The 20,384-nt window shown below is 44.5% G+C and overlaps 1 long non-coding RNA gene across 1 annotated transcript; it reads left to right on the top strand.

Moving 5' to 3' along the window:
- Positions 1-18: 18 nt before the first annotated feature.
- LOC115896936 lies at positions 19-19,914 on the top strand. Its single transcript, XR_004056867.1, has 3 exons — positions 19-76; positions 15,211-15,310; positions 19,856-19,914. It is a non-coding gene; the product is annotated as an uncharacterized LOC115896936 (long non-coding RNA).
- Positions 19,915-20,384: the final 470 nt, after the last annotated feature.

Raw genomic sequence — 20,384 nt, forward strand, 5'->3', positions numbered from 1 at the left:
GCGCGTGCGTGGCCCCGCCTTGCCCCTCCCTTCACCCCCTGCCCGGAGCTGGCGGGACCTGGGCGAGGCCAGATGTGTGAGTGTGGGGCGGTCGCGAAGTAGGCTGGGCTGAGGGGGAAGTTCCCTTGTTTTCTTTTATTTTACTTTTTACTTCGAAATAATTATGGACTCACAAGAAGTTGCAAAATTAATATATACAGGTTCCGTATACCGTCACCCACCCAGCTTACCTCAACATTTTTCATAAGATACAACATTCTCAAAGCCAGGAAATTGACATTGGCACAATACAATTAACTAAACCAATACAATTAACTTCATTACAGACCATACTCGGATTTAACCTGTTTCGCATGCAGTCATGTGCGTGTGTGTGTGTGTAGTTATATGAAATGTTATCACCTGTATAGTTGCCACCTACCCCTCTACCCCCTGTAGAGCAGGTCTGCTGGAGCCTTTGGCCCCCCTCCTCTTCCTCAAAGTAAGGACCTTACCTAGGATAAGTGAGCTCTCATAGGTTTGGGAGGTTGCCCAGAGGGCGACCCAGTGTGAACAGAAGAACGTGCTTTTCAAGGCCACCCAACTCTTATTCTGTACTAGCTTTAGGGGGTAAAGAGGTCCCAAGTTTAATGGCCTTTGGGCACTCCTCGTTTCTTGAGAATGGAGCACAACGCCCTCAACTACAAAGTGTCAGGCTCCTGGAAACTAAGATGAATGAGACATGGTCCCTGACTGCCTGCAAAGGGGCCATCTAGGGAGAGAAGGAAGCATGTGCTGCGAGTCATTAATTCATTTCATCTTCAAAGCCCAGTTTCCTTTTGTCTAGCCTCTTACAAAAATCACTTCTGGTCAGGCACGGTGGCTTGTGCCTGTAATTCCAGCACTTTGGGAGGTCCAGGTGGGAGGATCTCTTGAGCCCAGGAGTTTGAGACCAATCTGGGCAACATAAGGAGACTCCACCTCTAAAAAAATGTTTTTAGTTGGCCAGCATGGTGGCACGTGCCTGTGGTCCCACCTCCTGGGGAGGCTGAAGCAGGAGAACTGATTGAGCCCAGGAGTTCAGGGCTGCTATGAGCCATGATCATGACACTGCACCCCGGCCTGGGCAACAGAGGGAGACCCTGTCTCAGTCAATCACTACATACATATCAATCAATCACTTTGCCTTTCGTTCTCTCTGCCCAGAGGCCCTTCTCCCCAAATGCCTGTTGTCAAAGTCCTACCCATCCTTAAGCTTTTAATAATAGTCCAAGATGTTTGCATAATGCTTTACAGTTTACAAACAACTTTCACTTACTTAATCTCACTAGGTCCTCACTTTGGCAGTGACACAGGAGGTTTTGCAGATAAAGTAATTGACCCTCAGAGAAGCTAAGTGACTTGCCTGAATTCCCACGGCTAGTAAGCCAAGTAACCAAGAGGGGAACCCCATTTCCTGTCTGCAAATCCAATGTTCTTTCTCCTTTTCCCTTTCCTTCCTCCAAAGCCCAGCTCAAACCTTATCTTCCTCCTGGAGCTTTCCCAGTTTCAGAAGAGGAATTTCACTTGCTCTTCTCTCCTCCTATATATATGGGTTTTTGTTGTTGTTGTTGTTTTTGTTATTGTTTGTTTGTTTTTTGACAGAGTCTTGCTCTGTCGCCAGGCTGGAGTGCAGTGGCGCGATCTCAGTTCACTGCAACCTCCACCTCCTGGGCTCAAGCGATTCTTCTGCCTCAGCCTCCTGAGTAGCTGGGACTACAGGCACGCAACACCATGCTCAACTAATTTTTTTTTCTTTTCTTTTCTTTTTTTTTCTTTTGTATTTTTAGTAGAGATGGGGTTTCACCACATTGCCCAGGATGCTCTCGATCTCTTGACCACGTCATCTGCCCACCTCTGCCTCCCAAAGTGCTGGGATTACAGGTGTGAGCCACTACACCCGGCCCTCTCCTATATTAATTTATCTGTACCACAACTCAAATAAGCACTAAAGTTTTCCTTAAAACAGCCCAGCCAAATTATGCTGCTCTTTCTGCAGGAACCCAAAAGGTGACATTTTACCAAGATTCCAATAACTATAATGGACATTTGTCATTCTTTTTGGCCACTCAAGCATCTGAATCCCTTTCCTGTCACCACCACCACAACTGAAATCACTTATACCCATCCTAGACTGTGAGTTAGAAGTTAGAATGATCTGACCTGCATAATTCTGATGTTGTCACATCCCAGTGTTTGTTTGTTTGTTTGTTTGTTTTTTGAGACAGGGTCTCACTCTGTCACCCAGACTGGAGAGGAGCAGCACAATCGTAGCTCACTGCAGCCTCGAATTCCTGGGCTCAAGCAATCCTCCCACCTCAGCCTCGTGAGTAGCTGGGACCAGAGGTGTGAACGACTTTGCTCAGCTAGTTTTTTAATTTTTTGTAGAGACAGATCTCACTATGTTGCCCAGTCTGGTCTCAAACTCCTGTTCTAAGGTGATCCTCCTACCTCAGCCTCCCAATATGCTAGGATTACAGGCATAAACCACCTTACACAGTGAGTCGAGCTTTATTTTAAATTTTGATATTTTGTTCATCATGGAATTTTTGCATTCATTTTGATTTTTGAAAAACATTGCATTAAAATAGTCTTTATCTTGATTACTGAGTTTTTTTGTGCCCAAGGTAGGTGTCTTGCTCACCTGCTCAACTCACCTGTTCTTTGTCCCAAGAATCACCTGCCTATCCTTTATCAAGCTGACCTATGATTGCTTCACCAGCCAAAACTGAGCCGCTTGGAAAGAACCACAACTCTTTTTAAAAACAGGCATCTTACCCCCTAGCAGTGTGTGCCCCACCCAGTGGGGCAGTGGCATCAATTGCCTCTGAATATTCCTTTCATAAGAGGACAGGAACTATGCTTGGGTGCTTGCTAGCCCAGTGCTTCTCAGACTGTAACATGCACATAAATCTCCTGGGATTTGGTTAAAGTGCAGATCTGGCTAAAGTCTGGAGCAGAGCAGAGCTGAGATACTGCATTTCAAACAAGCCTCCAGGTGATGCTATCACTGCTGGTCCATGTACCACACTTAGAGTAGCAAGGAACTTGAACATATATCCAAGTAAAAAGTAAGAAGGAGAAAGTGCCCATATTCCAGCAGCCGTAGGTCCCAACCAAGGCTAAGAATAGGGTGAAGCATGTGAGGGCATAACATTTAAGAAGACATTCACTTTCAGGTGCTACTCCTGCATTTGCAGAACCCTGAGAGTGAGGGCAGCCTTACATTGAGTGTCCTAGGAACCTTGCTTGCCTTAGCCTAGTCCCACCCTGGTAACATAACCACCAAGTAACATTTTGGTGGGTATTCCTCCAGACTATCTTTTTTTTTTTTTCTGAGACAGGGTCTCGCTCTGTCACCTAGGCTGGAGTGCAATGATGCAATAACAGCTCACTGCAGCCTTGACCTCCTGAGCTCAAGCAATCCGCCTGCCTCAGCTTCCCAAAGTGCTGGGATTACAGGTGTGAGCCACTGCACCTGGCCTTGAGACTAGTGTGCATGAGTGTATATGTGTGTGTGTGTGTGTGTGTGTGTGTTTTAAAACAGAGTCTCACTGTGTTGCCCAGGCTGGACTGCAGTGACACAATCATGGCTCACTGCAGCCTCAACCTCCCAGGCTCAAGTGATCCTCTTGCCTCAGCCGCTCAAGTAACTGGTCTACAGACATGCACCGCTACACCTTGCTAATTTTTAAATTTTTTGAAGAGATGGGGTCTCCCTATGATGCCCGTGCTGGACTCTAATTCCTGGGTTCAAGTAGTCCTCCCACCTTGGCCTCTGAAAGTGCTGGGATTACAGGTATGAGCCACTGTGTCCAGCTGAGACTACTTTCTAATACACATATAAACACATGGAATTGTAGTATATATGCTTATATTGTATGTAATTATATCTACACATATCCGGTATTATACTGTTATTTGTTCATTTATATCTAAATTGTGATGTTTTAAATCTTTAAGCTCTATTTAATCTCACAAATGCATTTAATCTTGTTCCTCTAAAATATGCCCAGTGGCTTTCTCTGAGTGGAGGAATTATGAGTGGTTATATTTTCTTCTTTATAATTTTCTGTACTTTCCAAATTTTCTACACTGGACCCCCATAACTTTTTAAGTTTTTATTTTTACCAAAGTAATACATGTACAGACTTGAAAAAGATTAAATGATCTACAAGACTCATAATGATAAACAGCAATTCCTTGCCCCACCCACTCCCACTGGATTCACTCAGCAGAAGCAGATGCTTTCCAAGCTTTTAGTTGTTCTTCTGCCATTTATCTCCTTGTTTTGAAATAACATTGCTATTTCTTAAGTTTTTATTTTTAAATATTTTTAATTTCCTCAATTAAGATGAGAATTTAATTCACTTATACCACAACTTCTTCTACCACGCCATCCCTCTTAAATCAATAGTCGGTGTTTACAATTGAGTCAGATTATCTTCATGTACCACTTTTTGTTTTCCCTGGAGTTAACAATTGCTTCAGTTTTTTTCTCTTACATAATTTCATTTTGAAATAGCTATCACTGACTTCTCTGCAAGCTCTTTGTCAAAACTGAAAAAATGTTCTCAGGTTATGGTCAAACTCACAATTAGTTATCAGCTCCATTTTTTTCTCTAGGCTCATCCTCCCGGGAACCCTCTGTATTAGTCAGGGTTCTCCAGAGAAACAAAATCACAAGGCTATATAGAAAGTATGTAGAGAATATATAGAGATACAGAGATTTGTTTTAAGGAATTGGCTCATGCAATTGTGGGGGGTGGAAAGTCTGAAATTTGCAGGGCAGTGTGGAAACTTGAAAGAGTTGATATTGCAGTTTTAAGTCTGAAATCCACAGGGTAGGCCAGCAGGCTAGAAACTCAGCTGGGATTTCTATGTTGCCATCTTGAGATAGAATTCCTTCTTCCTCAAGAAACCTAAGTTTTTGCTCTTAGGGCCTTCAACTGATGGGGTGAGGCCCACCCACAGTATGGAGGGTAATCTGCTTAATTTAAGTTCAAATGAGGACAGGTGCAGTGGCTCACACCTGTAATCCCAGCACTTTGGGAGGCTGAGGTAGGTGGATCACGAGGTCAGGAGTTTGAGATCAGCCTCGCTAACATGACAAAACCCCATCTCTACTAAAAATACAAAAATTAGCCAGGTGTGGTGGCGCATGCCTGTAATCCCAGCTACTCAGGAGGCTGAGGCGGGAGAATTGCTTGAACCCAGGGGCAGAGGTTGCAGTGAGTCAAGATCATGCCTCTGCATTCTAGCCTGGGCGACAGAGCAAGACTCTGTCTCAAAAAAAAAAAAGAAAAAAAAAATTAAATTAAGTCAAATGGGCTGGGCACAGTGGCTCACGCCTGTAATCCCAGCACTTTGGGAGGCCGAGGCGGGCGGATCACAAGGTCAGGAGATGGAGAACATCCTGGCTAACGCGGCGAAACCCCATGTCTACTAAAAGCACAATAAATTAGCCGGGCGTGGCGGCGGGCGCCTGTAGTCCCAGCTAGTCGGGAGGCTGAGGTAGGAGAATGGCGTGAACCCGGGTGGCGGAGCTTGCAGTGAGCCGAGAGATTGCACCACTGCACTCCAGCCTGAGCCACAGAGCGAGACTCCATCTCAAAAAAAAAAAAAAATTAAGTCAAATGATTATAAATGTTAATCACATATAAAATATACCTTCACAACATCTACACTAGTGTTTGACCTAACAATGGGGCACGATAGCCTAACAAATTTGACACATGAAATTAACCACCCTCTGTCCTCCTAAATAATCCCTCCCCAACAATATTTTGTTTTGTTTTGTTTTCTCTTCAGTGTCCCCACCTCCTGCTTAATTTCATGGCCCTCCCTTTATTTATCAACCGTAGCTTTCAGCAGGTACTCCTAGGTGAATTAAGACAACCCATCATCTGGGCAAGGTGGCTCACACCTGTAATCCTAGCACTTTGGGAGGCCAAGGCAGGAGGATCGCTTGAGCTCAGGAGTTCGAGACCAGCCTGGGCAACAATGGCGAAAGCCCATCTCCAAGAAAAATGCCAAAAAAGAAAAAGGGTGGTGGCTTATGCCCGTAATTCCAGCACTTTAGGAGGCTGAGGCGGGCACATCACTTGAGGTTAGGAGTTGGAGACCAGCCTGGCCAACACGGTGAAACCCCTTCTCTACTAAAAATACAAAAATTAGCAGGGCGTGGTAGCACATGCCTGTAATCCTAGCTACTTGGAAGGCTGAGGCAGAAGAATCTCTTGAACTCAAGGAGGCAGAGGCTGCAATGAGCTGAGATTGTGCCACTGCACTCCAGCCTAAGTGACAGAGCTAGACTCCATCTCAAAACAAACAAAAAAATTAGCTGGGTGTGGTGGTTCACACCTGTAGTCCCAGCCACTTTGGAGGCTGAGGTTGGAGGATGGCTTGAACCCAGGAGGTCAAGGCTGCAGTGAGCTGAGATCGCACCACTGCACTCCACCCTGGGTGACAAAGTGAGACCCTGTCTCAAAAAAAAAAAAAAAAAAAAAAAAAAAAGACAGCCCATCAGGGAGTTGCGCTAGGGTAGACAAAGACAAAGTGTTAAAAAAAAAAAAAAAAAAAAAAAAACTGGAGCCAGGTGCAATGGCTTATGCCTGTAATCCCAGCACTTTGGGAGGCTGAGACAGGCGGATCACGAAGTCAGGGGATCAAGACCGTCCTGGCTAACACGATGTCTCTACTAAACACCCTGTCTCTACTAAAAATACAAAAAAAAAAAAAAAAGCCGGGCATGGTGTCGGGCTCCTGTAGTCCCAGCTGTGCAGGAGGCTGAGGCAGGAGAATGGCGTGAACCTGGGAGGCAGAGCTTGCAGTGAGCCAAGATCACGCCACTGCACTCCAGCCTGGGAGACAGAGCAAGACTCCCTTTCAAAAAAAAAAAGGGCCGGGCGCGGTGGCTCACGCTTGTAATCCCAGCACTTTGGGAGGCCATGGCGGGCAGATCACAAAGTCAGGAGATCGAGACCATCCTAACACGGTGAAACCCTGTCTCTACTAAAAATACAAAAAATTAGCTGGGCGTGGTGGTGGGCACCTGTAGTCCCAGCTACTTGGGAGGTTGAGGCAGGCGAATGGCTTGAACCCGGGAGGCAGAGCTTGCAGTGAGCCGAGATTGCACCACTGCACTCCAGCCCGGGTGACAGAGCGAGACCCCATCTCAAAAACAAACAAACAAACAGAAAAAAACATTGGTTGAGCATAGCGGCTCACGCCTGTAATCCCAGCTATTTGGGAGGCTGAAGCAGGAGAACTGCTTGCTTGAACCCGGGAGGCGGAGGTTGCAGTGAGCCAGGATCGCGCCACTGCACTCCAGCCTGGGTGACAGAGCGAGACTACATCTGAAAAAAATAAATAAGTTAAAAAAAAAATGCCACAGGGTGGATGGGAGAGTCAGTGGGCACATCCTCCACCCCAATCCAGCTGCCTCCTCACCTCCATTTCTTTCCCACTGTTCTAGGAAAACAGAGGGAGAGTCCTGAGTCCAGGCAGTGTACAATCCAAAGTAACTGCCAATAACCAAGTCTGGCCAGGAGAAAAAGAATTTATTTGCAGCTCAAGCCCTTCAGGGAAGTACTAGTATGATTAGCTGGGCCTGCAACAGCTGCCTGGCTGGTTGTTTTTATCCTGATGCTTGAACTACAAGCCTGGAAACTTTCGAGTAAAGAAAGCACTAAATGCAAAAATAGCATTTCATATTGTTTCTTGGTTTCAGACTTGGAGATATAGCAACACAGAAAACAATGAGAACTTTGACTATATGTTTGTGCCTGCTTAGAGATTTTTTTGCTGTCTTTAAATTGAATGCTTAAAGATGGGACAAAAATAATTGAGAAGTCTTAAGAGATACACATTTTAAGTTAATTTTTTCCAAATGACTGTGTGTATATGTTGTGATGAGTCAATGTTTCTTTGGGAATTGAGGGTGAAAAATCTCGAAAACTAATAAAGGATGTTAAGTGTGGCAGGTCCAGTGCCCAAATGACACGTAACTTTTCCCACCTACCCACTGGGGATTGCAGATATTAGGAGGGAGGGAATATATATACACACACACATATATAAAATATATATATATGCAAATGTAGACTCAAGGCCTTGGGGGGAAGGAAAGAGAATTAAAATTTCTGAATAAAAATTATAGTTCTGAAAAATTCTGAAAGCCAGAAGTGAAAGGGATAAGATGTCGGTTGACCTAATTATGCTTAGATGGGAACCTCCCTGTAAAACAATAGAGTTTCTGAGACTCCCACTGTTGAAAGAAAACTGGTGGGGTAGAGAGCTGCATGAATCACGAGATTCTCAGCCTCCCTTAGGAACGTGCTAAACCTCCCATATTTGCAGAGGCCCCAGAATTGTCTTAACTGCCATCTGATAACTGATCTCATAAATTTCCTAAAAATGGAAGCATTTGGATCCCATTTGTTCCAAATAGAGGTAACAGCTCTCTCACTCGCTTGCTCTCTCTTTCTCTCTCCCCCCAAAGTATTTTATATCCTTAAATGTGCAGAATGCTGGGTTAGGTAAAAGTTACATGTTTCTTTGTTGCAGGATTTCTCAGGACCTTTAATTGCATTCTGACCCTCCATCAGGAACACTTATTGTACAGGATTTCCCAGATGTATTTGAGATGCTTTGTGGAGAATGATTAACATTTCCCTAAACTCATGCTCTCAGGAACCTGGATCTAGATAATCACCATCAGGGTGTGGGCTCAAGAGAAAGGGGCCAAGAAGATCACCTGCTAGTTCTCATGTAGTTACAAGTCAAAGGAGCAAATGGAGGCCCAACTGCCTGTTACTGTCTCCTAGATGTCAAAAAAGACCTCGTAAATTTCCTTTTCATTCTAAATTGCTAATAAATGGTTTCAGAATCCAATCATATCAGAGCTAAGAGGGAACCTAGAGATCACTTCATCTAGTCCTTTTATTTTACAGTTGTTGAAACTGGCTTAAGGAGAGGAATTAAGTTGCCCAAAATTACAACGTTAGTTAAATTACAAAACTTGATTAGAATCAGGTTTCCTGACTTCCTGTCCGCTGATTTTTCTCCTGCCCTATGGTACCTCCTCGTATGACTGAATTCACAGACTAGCAATGGGCTGTTATCACAGAATTTTGACAAATTTGCCTGTAATTAAAAATGAGATTTAAGCCCAGCTGATGGCCTGTGTTACCTCAAACAAATCTCAGTAAGACAAAACTTCAATATGACAAAATATTCTAGATAGTCATTGGTATTTGAAGCAGTAGAATTTGATCTGTGATTTCAACACACGATTTTTTTTTTTTAATTTTTGAGACAGAGTCTCACTCTTGTTGCCCAGGCTGGAGTGCAATGGCATAATCTCAGCTCACTGCAACCTCTGCCTCCTGGTTCAAGTGATTCTCCTGTCTCAGCCTTCTGAGTAGCTGGGACTACAGGTGCCCGCTACCACAGCCAGCTAATTTTTTGTATTTTTAGTAGAGACGGGGTTTCACCATGTTGGCCAGGCTGGTCTCCAACTCCTGATGTCAGGTAATCCACCCGTCTCAGCCTCCCAAAGTGCTGGGATTACAGGCGTTAGCCACCGTGCCCAACACAGGATTCTTAATTTGTCTCTGAACACAGTCTCATGATGTCGTTCTTGAAAACTGCATTGTGGGTCATAGAGATGGCATGGTCAATCTCTCTTTTTAATGTTTTTGTATTCTTTTAAATAATAGATCAAGGATTATAAAAGATTAAAAGTGAAAATCTCATTTCTACCTCTGTCTCGCATCCTTTCATTGTTCCCCTTCCCTCTCTGTACAGTTTCCCATTTGTTTTTGTGTATCTTTCTGGAGTTCTTCATGCAAGGAAGCAAATGTAGAGACTTATGTTTCTCACTTTTTGTACACAAAATGGCACAATCTTTTTTTTTTTTTTTTTTTTTTTTTTTTCTTGAGACGGAGTCTCGCTCTGTCGCCCAGGCTGGAGTGCAGTGGCCGGTTCTCAGCTCACTGCAAGCTCCGCCTCCCGGGTTCACGCCATTCTCCTGCCTCAGCCTCCCAAGTAGCTGGGACTACAGGCGCCCACCACCTCGCCCGGCTAGTTTTTTGTATTTTTAGTAGAGACGGGGTTTCACCATGTTAGCCAGGATGGTCTCGATCTCCTGACCTCGTGATCCACCCGTCTCGGCCTCCCAAAGTACCGGGGATTACAGGCTTGAGCCACCGCGCCCGGCCAAGCACAATCTTTTTATTAGGCAAGTCTCTTCCCGTTTGGACCCTCATTTCCTGATTTCTGAAGAAAGGAGATGGAAGGCCAAGGCGGGCGGATCACGAGGTCAGGAGATCAAGACCATCCTGGGTAACACAGTGAAACCCCGTCTCTACTAAAAATACAAAAAATTAGCCAGACGTGGTGGCATGTGTCTGTAATCCCAGCTACTCGGGAGGCTGAGGCAAGAGAATCACTTGAACCTGGGAGGCGGAGCTTGCAGTGAGCCAAGATCGCGCCACTGCACTCCAGGCTGGGCAACAGAGCAAGACTCCATTTCGGAGAAAAAAAAAAAAAAAAGGAGATTGCTCCAACTCTCCACAGTCCCTTCGCTGAGATTCTCAGATGCTGGGGATGCATCAAGCCCTGGCACTCACTCTGCTTCTCTCAACAATGTTTGGCTTTTTGGAAAGTCACACTTGTATGGCTGGTTTTGTCAGTGACCTCAAATTTAAGCACTCGGGGTGTGGTTTGCAGACACTGGTATTTCATGCTTTAAGAAAATCCAGTACACAAATGTCAACATTTCCAAAGCAAATTAGGGAGTGGCTGTTTGCATTACAAATGAACCTTGCAAAAATGATTCACCAAAAGTTTTTTTTTTCTGTATTTGCATATATTTATTCACTAAATAAATAATACCTGGTACAAAATTCAAAAAAGTATACAGTGAAAACCTTCCACCTTGATCTCCAGCCACTGAGCTCCCTTCCCCATGGGTCACCTCTTACCAGTTTCTTCCACATCCTTCCGTATTCTTTGCATATGCAAACATAGCTATACATATTTTTTTTAATAACACTCTAAACATACAATTTTGTACCTTATTATCCTTTCCTGAAAAATATACCTTGGAAAACCTTCCAGATCAGGAGAAATGCCTCAGTCCCTTTTTTTTCTTTTTTTTGAGATGGAGTCTCGCTCTGTAGCCCAGGCTGGAGTGCAGTGGCGTGATCTCGGCTCACTGCAACCTCCGCCTGCCAGGTCCCAGTTCAAGCAATTCTCCTGTCTCAGCTTCCTGAGTAGCTGGGGATTACAGCCACACGCCACCATGCTCAGCAAATTTTTGTATTTTTAGTAGAGACAGGGTTTCACCATGTTGGCCAAGCTGGTCTTGAACTCCTGACCTCGTGATCCGCCCACCTCGGCCTCCCAAAGTGCTGGGATTACAGGCGTGAGCCACCGTGCCTGGCCCCCTTCTTTTTTTTTTAAGGGCTTCATAATTTTCCATTGACAGATCAGAATGAATTTTACCTAAACAGGGCTGTTTTCACAGTGAACTCAACTATTCCATTGACAGTCTGATTTAATTCCTTGCTGTCAACTATTCCATTGACAGTCTGATTTAATCACTATTTTCAGTTGCACTCTATTGCAGGAAACAAGATTCTCTCAGGGTGCTTCCACTTGTGCACAGTGCACAATGAGCAGGCATCAGTGTCTACAAACAGATGTGCCAACAGAAACTCACAAGTGTTTTCACCTCTGAAACCTTAGGATTTAATCTCAGATTAAAGATCCTCAGTTTAATCTTCCTAATTTTTAGAGTAACTTTTTCCATTTCCTGATTTTTAGAAAGAGGTTCCCTCTCTCTTTCTGTCCTCATTACTGAAAGCGGAACAATCTAATGCTGCTTTTATTTTTTCTTTTCGGCTCCAAGCTTTTAAAACCAGCCCCATTCTCCAAGGTTCTTGCTTAACCCACTGAAGACTACTATCAGCTTTTACCCTATGCTGGTCCTCACCTCCGCCCTCATAATAATAAAACTCTTCCACAGTCACATTCAATATCAGAATAGATATTGAAAAAAAGAATTTTGATCAGAGGCAGGGGATGATGAGATATTGATCTCCCAGCCCTCAGGGCAGCCAAGGGGCTCAGGCAGCCTTGAGTAGCCTCAACATTCGTTTACCTCTGGGGATGTACAAAGGGTCTGACTTTTCATGTGTGACAGTGAAAGAGGTTGAGACGCTCTAATGAGCACCATGAGAGGAAACACTGTCATTAGTGTTTGGCACATGGTGTGTTCTCAGTTGATACGTGATTGATTGATTGGCTAGTTGGATGACATAATCAGGAGCTATGTCCTCAGTAAATAGTAGATATTATGATTATTGCCATGACGATATCTTCTCACTGTTCTTTGTACCTCAACCCAAAGAAAGAAGAATACAGGATATCCAGTGGATATTTTACTTAATTAATTATTATTACTATTCTTTATCTATTTATTTGAGACAGTGTCTCACTCTGTTGCCCAGGCTGGAGTAGAGTGGCATGATCTTGGCTCACTGCAACCACCGTCGCCTGAGTTCAAGCGATTCTCCTGCCTCAGCCTCCCGAATAGCTGGGATTACAGCCATGTGCCACCATACCTGGCTAAATTTTGTATTTTTAGTAGAGATGGAGTTTCACCGTGTTGGCCAGGCTTGTCTCGAACTCCTGACCTCACGTGATCTACCCACCAAAGTGGTTTACCCTCCCAAAGTGCTGGGATTATAGGCATGAGCCATCACGCCTGGCCTGTTACTATTATTTTTTTAGAAACAAGGTATCACTCCGTCACACAATTTTTTTTTTTTTTTTCCTGAGATGGAGTCTTGCTTTGTTGCCCAGGCTGGAGAGCAGTGGCACTATCATCGGTCACTGCAGCCTCGACCTCCTGAGGATCAAGTAACCCTCCTGCCTTAGCCTCCTGAGTAGCTGGGACTACAGGCACTACCACCGTGCCTGGTGAATTTTTTTTTAATTTTTTGTAAAGACAGAGTCTCACTATGTTGCCCAAGCTGGTCTCAAACTTTTGGCCTCAAGCAATCCTCCCACTTCTGCTCCCAAAGTGCTGGAATTACAGGCATAGGCCACCACGCCCGGCCCACCGGATATTTTATAATTCTAATGCTAGTTGATTTTTTATTTCCACTTACTTAAAATACTCACTTCCCTTAGTTCTGGGACATGGTACTCTCCTGCTTTTCCTCCTGCCTTCTGACTCTTCACAGATTCTTCTTCTTCCACGGGGTCTTTAAATGTTGGGGTTTTCCCAAGTTTGGCTCTTCAGCCTCTTCCATCTCCCTGAGCTGAGTCAATACTTCCCAAGACTCGAGAAGACAAACTATTCTGATGAATCCCAAATTGACATGTTCAGCCCATACTCTTCTTCTGAGCGCCAGACCCATGTACCCAGCTGCCTCCCTGTCCTCTGCATGAATTGACTGAGATGAAACATTGACCACCGAAAGGAACGAGCGCTTCAAATAGAAACACTGGAAAAGTATAGGAAGATGAAGTTTTTCTTATACACCTAGAATTTGTAACCACTGTAATGGCTAGTTCAAATCCTTTCCACCTTCTTCAGTTCTTTGGTTTTGCCAGCCCTTCCAACCCATCCACACTCCTGAGTCCCCTCCCCAGTTAACAGATCCTATCGCCTCCCATGTCACAGAGAAAGTAGAGGCTGTAGACAGCTCCCTCTTCTGCCACCAAATGTACAGGCATCTGCCTCCACTCCCATTCTTTTTTCCTCCCTTTTAGGCCACGCTCCTACCTCGGCTTTGGCTTGTGTCACTTCCTGGCTCTTTAGGAGTCTCCATCCTGTCTTTTACCTGCCCTCTGGACAGGCTGCTTCCTCCTAATATTTGTACATATGCAAAGGCTCCCTATCGGAAAAGCCTGTTCCTTTGACCTCAAGTCCAGCTTTCGCTACTGCCATTCACCATTTCTTTCACAGCCAAATTTCTGGGAAGAGTTTTCTCCATTTACCATCTCTGTTTCTACACCTTCCATGTGTCTTGACCTCCTACAATTTTGACTTCTGGCCAGGCACAGTTGCTCACACCAGTAATCCCAGCACTTTGGGAGGCCGAGGCAGGCGGATCATGAGGTCAGGAGTTCGAGACCAGCCTGGCCAACATGGTGAAGCCTCGTCTCTACTAAAAATACAAAAATTAGCTGGGCATGGTGGTGCACACCTGTAATCCCAGCTACTTGGGAGGCTGAGCCAGGAGAATTGCTCAAACCCAGGAGGCGGAGGTTGCAGTGAGCCGAGATTGTACCCCTGCACTCCAGCCTGGGCAACAAAGCAAGACTCCATCTCAGGAAAAAAAAAAAAAAAATTGCCTTCTTCCCACAACCTGCTCCAGCTGTACTTGACAAGGTCAGCACCAGTGTCCTCCATGGTATTTCAACCAATGGGCTCTTCTTGGTCTTTATTTTGCTTGGCCTCTCTGCAGCATTTGCTGCCACGGACCGGTCCCTTCCCGAAGTTCTCTGTTTACTCATCATCTTCCTCATGACAATGTTTTTAAAATGGTTCTGAGTGGCTCACCAGGTAATTGCCAGCCCAGGGACTGGATTTTCTTTCTACCTTCACAAACATCTAGTTATATCTAACTCACCCTTCAGGTCTCTGCTCAGGGAGCCCTTCCCTGTCCCCCTGGACTGGTTTGCATGGCTTCCTGGGCTTTGCCAGCGTAGCAATTATCACAGATTGCAATTAGATGTGCTAAGGTCATTCTACACTCCCAGATTTTCCCCTGGGTTGTATTTCATTTCCAGGGACTTCCCTGATGGCAAGACATGGGGGAGGGTGGCTTTCTGCTCCTGCGTATCATCTGTTTTACTGGCTGGGCTGAAATGTACTGAATGAGCACCTGTCTTCGCGCACACTAGATTAAAGTGATCTGAATGTTCCCCCTCATTCTCACGAATTTTCATTTTTTCCCTGTTTCTTTGTTAATGGACTGTTTGCATGCAAATTTCCCTGTGTTTTTCCAGACATTGTCCAAAGTCATAATTGGAAATTATTAAAGCAGCAATCCCCCATGGTGGCCTGATAGTGGCCACACACCCTCCTTGTACAAGATTTCACCTAACAACCACTGAAGACGCCAAAACAGTTTTCAGGGAATTCCTCTCATCCCCATTCCTAATTCCCAGGTGCAGTTATGTTGGGGCACAGCCCAGGGCCTGGGAGCCACAAGCTTCTGAATTCTCCAGTCACCTTCCCCTCAGTCCGAGGACCTGATCTCATCTGGAGGTAGATTCCTGCAAGCTTCATGTGTTGTCTTTGAGTGTGAGTCCTTTCTCTTTCCCACAGGATCGTGGCCCAAAAGCCAACAAAAGACTCCTTTCTCTTTGGTTTCACATTGTCCTAAGTTGAGACAACTTAGTTCACTGGGGAAAGGCTGTGGAGAAAAGAAAATCCTGGGGATGAAACCCATAGTTGATATGCTAAAATGGCATCAGGGCACCGTGTGTGTACTGTGGATATTGAGAATCTAGGGAAAACGGGCTTGGAGACAATAGATGAATCCAATTCTTACTTCTTAAGAACATGAATCCCCATGTTCTTAAGAAGTAAACAAATAGGTATAGCAGGAGGAGAAAGGATCATTTTGCTAGAGATTAGAAAAAGAAAGTCTTGGCTGGGTGTGGTGGCTCACGCTTATAATCCCAGCACTTTGGGAGGACGAAGAAGGCAGATCATGAGGCCAGGAGTTAGACACCAGCCTGGCGAACATGGTGAAAACCCGCCTCTACTAAAAATACAAAAATTAGCCAGGTGTGGTGGCGGGTGCCTGTAATCCCAAGTACTCGGGAGGCTGAGGCAGGAGAATTGCTTGAACCCCAGAGGCAGAGGTTGCAGTGAGCCGAGATCTCGCCACTACACTCCAGCGTGGGTGACACAGCAAGACTCTGTCTTGAAAAAAAAAAAGAAAAGAAAAAGAAAAAGAAGGTCTGTTTCATCTTCAATATTACAGAGAGGAATTTCTGAGGAGAAATGGGAATATTTTGTGATTGTTGAGTAGCAAAGGGTATAAGTCATTTGTAAATATTAACAAAAATAAGACATGTAGTGATGCCTAAATATAGCTAGCAACAAAGTTAATAATCACCCACAGATGTCCCTTTAATTACCTAATTAATCTAATTGCCTCCTACCCGTCTTACGACCTTTCTCATCCACATACCCCAGTTATTGTTTCTTATCCAAACAAAACCCAATCACGCTAAACAAAAAGCCTACAGATAACCAAGAGAAACCACAAGGTAGGGAAGGACTCCTGTCATGTTTTTTTTGAAATCTGGATTAAGATACCTCCTTTTTAAGAAACTCAAACCCTAGGCAGAGAATATAAGATGTAAGTGGAAACTTTTCTGCAAATACTCTTGGTTCTCTAGGGGCAGGAACCGACTCCAGGGGCCTCTTGCTTTTAGATAATCCCTCAGGACACAGCACAACAAGTGCAAGAGTCTGCCTGCAGGTGACTAAGAACTTGAAGCTGCAGGATAGTGTCTATCCAGCTGCCTTCTCTCGCAACACCAAAATGCACCTTGAAATCTGCCTTCCTTAGGCTGAGAAAGACTACAAAGGTGTGAAATGGTTAAATATCTTTTCTTATTGACATCTACATGGTAGAAATCTGGCCTTTTGAGGCTCCTGCAAATGACTCTCTCCCATAATACTCTATCTGCCTTTGTTTTTTTTGTTTATTTTTTGTTTTTTGAGACATTTTTGCTCTTGTCGCCCAGGCTGGAGTGCAGTGGTGCAATCTCGGCTTACTGCAACCTCCACCTCCTGGGTTCAAGAGATTCTCCTGCCTTAGCCAAATAGCTGGGACTATAGGCACCCACCACCAAGCCTGACTAATTTTTGTTTTTGTTTTTGTTTTTGTTTGGAGACGGAATCTCTCCCTGTTGCCCAGGCTGGAGTACAGTGGCAGGATCTCGACTCACTGCAACCTCTGCCTCCCGGGCTCAAGCGATTCTCCTGCCTCAGCCTCCGGAGTAGCTGTACTAAAAATACAAAAAAATTAGCTGGGCGTGGTGATGGGTGCCCTGTAATCCCAACTACTCGGGAAGCTCAGCCAGGAGAATTGCTTGATCCTGAGAGGTAGAGGTTGCAGTGAGATGAGATCGTGTCACTGCAACCAGCCTGGGCAACAAGAGTGAAACTCCATCTCAAAAACAAACAAACAAAAAAACTGGCCTCTAATTGAAGTATTTTATTATTTATTACCATTATTATTATTGTCAACAATCATATATTGAGTGCCTGCTCCATGAACATTGTACTAGGCCCTTCAGTTAGTTTGTCTCAGTTGATCTTCTGACAACCATGAGAAACAGGAATTTTTACCCTTATTTCAGAGGTTAGAAACTGAGTGTCAGAAATGAATGGCAGACAGACACAGATTAACCAGAAAGTGAATGAAGCTCAAGCCTCAGGCACTCTTCTTTAGATAGGCTCTATTCAAGGCCCTATACCTAATTCTGTATCCATCATTTTGGTTTTTTTGTTTTTGTCTTTGTTTTTTGAGACAGGGTCTTGCTGTGCTGCCCAGGCTGGAGTGCAGTGGTGCCATCTTGGCTCACTGCAACCTCTGCCTCCTGGGTTAAAGTGATTATCCTGCCACAGCCTCCAGAGTAGCTAGGATTATAGGCACGCGCCACCACACCTGGCTAATTTTTGTATTTTTAGTAGAGATGGGGTTTCACCATGTTGACCAGGCCGGTCTCAAACTCCCGAGCTCAAGTGATCCGCCTACCTCACCCTCCCAAAGTGTTGGAATTACAGGTGTGAGCCACCATGCCTGGCCTATTCTTCTTAAGAGGAGCTTTCAAAATTGCATAAGCTTTAGTCCCCAAGGATCTGGATCTGTCCCTGGTGTGGAGCCAGTATTTGAACCCAGCATTATCTGACTTTGAAGTCTGTGCTCTTTTCACAGTAGTACTGTTCATCATGAAATAGAAAAGTGAGAAAATACGACCTCTGCTCCCTAAATCTGCTGTAACTTGAACACTCCAATAAATTTAACAGACCTCTCTGTTAAAATATTACTTGCATCACCCCTTTGGAGGGTCAAATATGTATTAGCAGATATTTATGTATTTGTTTATTTTTGAGATGGAGTTTCACTCTTGTTGCCCAGACTGGAGTGCAATGGCATGATCTTGGCTCACTGCAACCTCTGCCTCCTGGGTTCAAGCAATTCTCCTGCCTCAGCCTCCTGAGTAGCTGGGGTTACAGGTGCCCGTCACCACACCGAGCTAATTTTATGTATTTTTCAACAGAGACGGGGTTTCACTATGTTGGCTAGACTGGTTTCGAACTCCGGACCTTAGGTGATCCACCCACCTCGGCCTCCCAATGTGCTGAGATTACAAGCATAAGCCACTGCACGCGGCCCAAGCAGATATTTATTTATCAACATGTGCCTGATGGGATGAGAGAGCCTCTGTGAGACAGAACAGACTGTTCAAAGGACAGACTTTGGACCTGGCTCCCTGGGTTGGAACCCGGTTTCTCCTACTTAGCAGTGTATGCTTAGGCAAGTTATTTAACCTCTTTGTGCCAGAATTTTCTCTTCTGAAAAATTGGTGCAATAATAGTTCTTACCTCATAGGGGTTTGTATGTGTCTGTGTGTACACATATTAAATTAGTTTTAAAAGAGTTTTCCAAACTGCAGGTCAAGACCCATTAGTGGGCCATGAGATTGATTTAATAGATTAACCAGATTTTTTAAAAAATAAAATAGAATTGGATAGAATATAATCAAATACAAGAATTCAGAATGTGTTACATAGTCAGGGCAGGTAATTATTTTCTGAAAGCTTTTATTTCTGTTGTGTACAGTATGAAAGTATGTGCAGGCTGGGCATGGTAGCTCACAACTGTAATCTCAGCACTCGGGAGGCCAAGGTGGGCGGATCACTTGAGCTCAGGAGTTTGAGACCTGCCTGGGCAACATGGCAAAACCCCATTTCCACAGAAAAATATGAAAATCAGCCAGGTGTAGTGGCGTACACCTGTAGTCCTGGTTACTCAGGAGGGTGAGGTGGGAGGATGACTTGAGCCTGGGAGGTTGAGGCTGCAGTGAGCCAAGATTGCACTACTGCACCATGGCCTGGGTGACAGAGCCAGAACCTGTCTCAAAAAAAAAAAAAAAAAAAAAAAGAAAGAAAGAAAAGAAAAGAAAGTATATAAGTATGTGTGTATGCATGAGTGTACTGCATTGCTCTATAAACTGTATTTTTTTTCTTTTGAGACAGAGTCTCGCTCTGTCAACCAGCCTGGAGTGCAGTGGTGCGATCTTGGCTCACTGCAAGCTCTGCCTCCCAGGTTCACACCATTCTCCTGGCGCAGCCTCCCGAGTAGCTGGTACTACAAGTGCCCACCACCACACCCGGCTAAATTTTTTGCGTTTTTAGTAGAGATGGGGTTTCACCATGCTAGCCAGAATGGTCTCGATCTCCTGGCCTCGGCCTCCCAAAGTACTGGGATTACAGGCGTGAGCCACTACGCCCAGCCTGTAAACTGTATTTTTGATTGTGAGTCACCATCGAAAAATTTGAACACCTCTGAATGAATACAGTTAAAGCAATTAGAAGTGTGCTGGACACATTGTAAGAACTTGCTAAATGTTAGTTATTATTACTAACCTGCTAGACACTGGGGTATACATAGATATGTTTAATGTAGTCAAAATGCTGTATTTGTATTATCTGTTAGCTCGTGTAATTCTAATATGCTTTTAAAAATAATGGAGTTTTTTCTTTTGTTTTGTTTTTTTGAGACAGAGTCTCACCCTGTCACCCAGGCTGGAGTGCTTTGGTGCGATCTCGGCTCACTGCAACCTCCGCCTCCTGGATTCAAGTGATTGTCCCACCTCAACCTCCTGAGTAGCTGCGATTACAAGCATGTGCCACCATGCGGGGCTAATTTTTGTATTTTTAGTAGAGATGGAGTTTCACCATGTTGGTCGGGCTGGTCTCAAACTCCTGAGCTCAGTGATCCACCCACCTCAGCCTCCCAAAGTGCTGGGATTAGAGGCATGAGCTATTGTGCCTGGCCAAAATAATGTTTTATTATTATAAAATCATGCATGTTCAGGATAAAAAGTTAGAAAAATCCAAGCAAGCCAAAATAAGAAAATGTCATTATCACATTACCAAAGATTCCACTGCTAACAGCTTAGCATATGTGACTCTGGACCTTTTTTCTTTTTTTGAGATAGAGTCTCACTCTGTCGCCCAGGCTAGAGTGCAGTGGTGTGATCTCGGCTGACTACAACCTCTGCCTCCTGAGTTCAAGCAATTCTGTAATTGC

The sequence above is a fragment of the Rhinopithecus roxellana genome, chromosome 4 (assembly GCF_007565055.1).
Source record: "Rhinopithecus roxellana isolate Shanxi Qingling chromosome 4, ASM756505v1, whole genome shotgun sequence".
NCBI classification, from domain to species: Eukaryota; Metazoa; Chordata; class Mammalia; order Primates; family Cercopithecidae; genus Rhinopithecus; species Rhinopithecus roxellana.